Below are 4484 nucleotides of genomic sequence, written 5' to 3' on the forward strand. Positions count from 1 at the left end.
CCCAGCGTGTGGCTCCTCTGTTCGCTTATTTATTTTCCACATAAACCTTTCACAATAAAGCTGAAAATCCTGTTGAGATTTTTCAAAATAAACTGAAATGATGACAAACAGAAGGACCAGTCAAAACAAACAGAGGACCTTATTTCTAAACGAGGGGCTACCTCTGTAGCATGGACACGGTTTGGTTATGAAAAGTCTGACACGGACCAGAAAACTGTACTATGCAAATTATGCAGGAGACCGGTCCCCACCTCACACTCAAACCTCTTCTACACAAGAGTCACGTAAAAGAGTATGGAGAGAGTTTACGGATGACAAGCAAAAAGTAGCCGTCAGGTTCTCAAAATAAACCTTAGACTTAAACGTTAAAACAGGCTTTTCCCAGCAGACGCCGTGTAATAAATACTCGCAAAGAAAATGGCAGCTGTTTCAACTTCTGTCTAAAAATGTGTAGTTTCATGCATCGGTCAAAACACTCGATTCCTGAAACACGACGCCCAGCTGAAAACACTCCACACAAGTCAAGTTGCCCGAGATTCACAGAATTTAGAGAAATTACAGAAAATGTAACATTTTTGTGATATATATCGTTGTCGGGACGATAAATGTCTTATATCGGGATATGGGATTCAAATCAAATCTCATATCTCGGCTTCTCCAAGCAAAGAAGTATCTTGAGCAAAGTATCTCTGGATCTGGCCCATGAGTCACTGTAAAGCAGAACGTGAGAGAGGCGGGTAGATTGATGCAGTGTGTAATCAGAGCTTCTAAGTACCCTGCGGTGGGCCAGTTCTAGGTTCGTCAGGTAGCGTTAAAGGGAGAATGATTTGCAGGAGACAGGTGAGTTGAGGAGAACACTATTATCACACAGATGATAACACTGCAACATAGACACAACTATAGCCAGCAAAACGACTTATAACCTAAACAATCACACATATATAGTCTGTATCAAGTGTCTCTGAGTCCCCCATATGAGTCAGTGATCCAAAGTCTCAAGTCAAGAGTCAGAAGAATAAATCAACTCAAGCTCACTTCTTTTTGGAGAAGAAGACAAGAGGAAAAAAAATAGAAAAGGAGTCTTAGTGGGTGCACCCTTAGTCCTTTTTCTACTGTCAGCGCTGTTATTTGCTCTGGGGGGGTCCTACCAAACCGTGAATCTTCAAAGGAGCGAAGGACGATCCTTGTGGCAGACGAATTCTAGGGTCTGGGATTGCTCACCATCTCCTCGCAGAGGACAGTTCCAACATCAAAAGTCCACCAATGGGATGGAAGGAAACCAAAACCCAGCCTGCATGACAATAAAAACCCGTAATGCATACAGCTTTGGAATTCAGCTCACACAAACACTTATGTATTCAAGTATGTTTAACATATGAACATTGCATTATTTCAATCCTTATGCAAAATGCAAATACACTATTGAACTGATAACGTCTGCACTGAAAAACACATAACAGAGGACTTTTCTTTTCCGAAATGAAAGAATTGATTAAGTTTTAACCGTTGTTTACAAAGTCTGATCATCTTTAACCATAAAGTTATCAAGTTTTTCTGAAACAACTTGAACTCACCTCACAATAAGTTTTAGTCAGCATTTATCGTTAAAATAATTTTTTCATGTACAAAACCATATTTTCATGTTTTTAAATCAACCTCTGGAATAATTGTAATGATTTGTGTAATACTCTTCATCCAGCTACGGGATACTTTTCACATTTTACACATTGCAGCAGCAGCAGCAGCAGTAACCTTCGCAGGTGAATAAAAAGGAATAAAAGTGGAATAAAGCTGGAATAAAGCTGGCTCAGACAAGACTATCACATGATTAACTTGTACATAAAACATATTCTTACAATATCAGTAGGAACAACTGAATCCTCCAAACACTGTTGTGAAAACGTCATCAGTGCGTACCCGACACACCCCCACACACCGATAAACTTCGAAAGCGGGTACCATGCTAGCAATGCTAACTTTCATGACACTCACCAAGACGGTCGGAAGTACTACAATTCCCGTAGAAACAACCTCCGGTCTTCTTGGTGACTCCGTTCGGATCCTCCTGAATCAAATCCCGATTACAGGCTGTTATTTTTTCCACTGCAGAAAGTATTTTTCCTCACTAATCAGGGATTGCTTGTTCTAGCATTTCACCCAATGCACTGCAGCTCAGTCAGCATGAGGAGGCGGGATCTACTTCTCCTAACCAATCACATGCAAGCATGTATGGTTTAAGACAATAAGGTGAAATAAACTTGATAGACATACAATTGAGCCAATAGATTCACGATTCAAGAGCTTTATTGTCAATACAGCAATATACACAGTATACAGTGTACCGAAATTGTGTTTCACCCCAAGCACCCAAGTGCATTTATATGTATATAAAAGATATATCTCCAAGAGATGTAAAACTAGAAATTACAAATAAATAACGTGCTAAATTTCGGTAAAATTAAGGGATACAAGGGTACTAATTACTAACTATACAATACTATAATGATAACTATACAATACTAACTGTACGATAGACAAAGACAGGACAGAGACAATACAAAGTGGATTGTGCAGTAAGTATTGAATACCAGGTTCAAGTTATTGTCAGGATATTATAAACGAGACATGACAAATAGAGAATATGTTTGGCAAAAAACGGAGCAAACAAACTATAGTGAGTCATAAAAAAATAGATTAGGCAGAAAAGGAAAACGAATAAGCGTGGAAGCTCAATTCCACTGGGCTACAAGTGTCTGCAGTGATGCAGGCATTGTTCTGCACCATTGTAGTTAGGAAGACACTGACCCAGAAGGCAAAGTTCCAACTCTTATCTATTTTAATGAGCTACAGGTAGTGACCAAAAGAATGAGATCATCAATATGCAGTTAAAATAAGTTTCCTTCATGGGCTGGCTGAGCCCAGCCTTAGCAATCATATGAGAAACTTGGACATATACATGTACTCGGTGTAGAGCCTGTGCTCCTTCACAGTTGAATTATGCCCCCTGGGATCCTTCTGTCGGAGGTTTTCCATGCCAAGTGGAGACCTTAGAACCAGAACTTGAGGCGTGTCCTCAGGCCTACCTTGCTTGACCTGCGCTACTTAGGAAAAAGAAAATCCACCCATCCATCACACACCTACCCATCCATTCATCTACTGAATAAGTGCATGGGTGGAGGTTCTGCAGGGTAGTTAGCAGGCACGATTACTTAGTGGGAACAATATTGATATTCTAAGAACATCAGAAACAAAATAGGCGATCTATTACTGACTTTGCTTCAAACAGAGGGTAAATCTGAATCATTTCATGTGAATTATTTATTCAAGACATTAACCCATTAAATACCAGAATATAGTACTAATGCAATTATCACTGATACCATCTCAGTACTGAGAAATCTAAATCTTAGTAGGAAGTGAGCATTTCATTTTCCTTGCCTTTGTTCCAAACAGATTGTTTTTCATAGAAAAACTCTTCATGAGCAGTTCCTGGTCATTTATATGAGACTTACTGATAATTCGACAAATAATTTTAATGGGAACTGATTTAAAGGGTTAAGTTCAAGTTAAAGTTAATAATAACTGTTAATAATAACTGTATTAATTACGTTATTACTCATTTGTGGCAAATTGTTCACGGAGCAGCAGAAGAGTAAATCAATATGAAAATAAGTCAGGAACATTACCTACTCTTCAAAGTCAATGTTTCCCGCTGTAGATAACTGGTACAGTGACATCAGTCTTTTTGAAATCTAATCAAAAAGACCATTTGAAATTTCCATTTTAAAATCTTTATATGAATTGCATGCCTAAAGATGTTTGACACATAATTTGCACTACTGAATATGCAATATATATATAGCCAGTTATTGTAATGTAATTATGTTCAGGAAACCTAAAACTATTATTTTACAATAATACAAAACTAATCAGTCTTCCAAGACAGTTTTTGGCCTCCTTTTGATGTCGTCCTTTGAGGCTCCGAATGAAACCACTTGTGGTGCGCAGTGATATAGCTGCAGCTGAAATGATGCAAAATGAAATTGCACTCTGATTTATTTCCACACAGACAAATCTCATTACAAATGCAAATGCAAAAAGAGTGTCGTGGCCTTATTATGTAGAGCCAGTACAGACAATATGCAAAATATATTTTATTTTAGGCCAATTTGAATATTGGATTTTTTTTACTACCTGTGGATGTATTTTTTTCTAACCTACAATTTGAAATACAAACTGTTATGACAAAGCTAAAGCAATGTAAGGGACCATGATGACCAGAGCCACCATATGCAGTCAGTTGATAGTCTAGTTTAATTTAATGTGCCAACAGATCTGGCATAGAAATAAGGAAGAAGTGTACTTTCAATTAATGCCTACAGTGTATTATTTTAATGTGTTTTTGGGCATGTTTTCCTGTGCATTCTGCACCTTTCCCCCTGTTATATAAATACTACTGTACACGCTAAATCATCATGCATTTA

General features: G+C 37.9%; 1 long non-coding RNA gene across 1 annotated transcript; it reads right to left on the bottom strand.

Annotated features, from left to right (window-relative positions):
- Positions 1 to 334: 334 nt before the first annotated feature.
- On the bottom strand, positions 335 to 3527 carry LOC120744543. Its single transcript, XR_005698386.1, has 2 exons — positions 1993 to 3527; positions 335 to 1291 (listed from the first exon to the last, which is right to left on the bottom strand). It is a non-coding gene; the product is annotated as an uncharacterized LOC120744543 (long non-coding RNA).
- Between the last annotated feature and the right edge of the window lie 957 nt (positions 3528 to 4484).

Source organism: Simochromis diagramma, unplaced genomic scaffold (assembly GCF_900408965.1).
Source record: "Simochromis diagramma unplaced genomic scaffold, fSimDia1.1 OVJJ01000305.1, whole genome shotgun sequence".
Lineage (NCBI taxonomy): Eukaryota > Metazoa > Chordata > Actinopteri > Cichliformes > Cichlidae > Simochromis > Simochromis diagramma.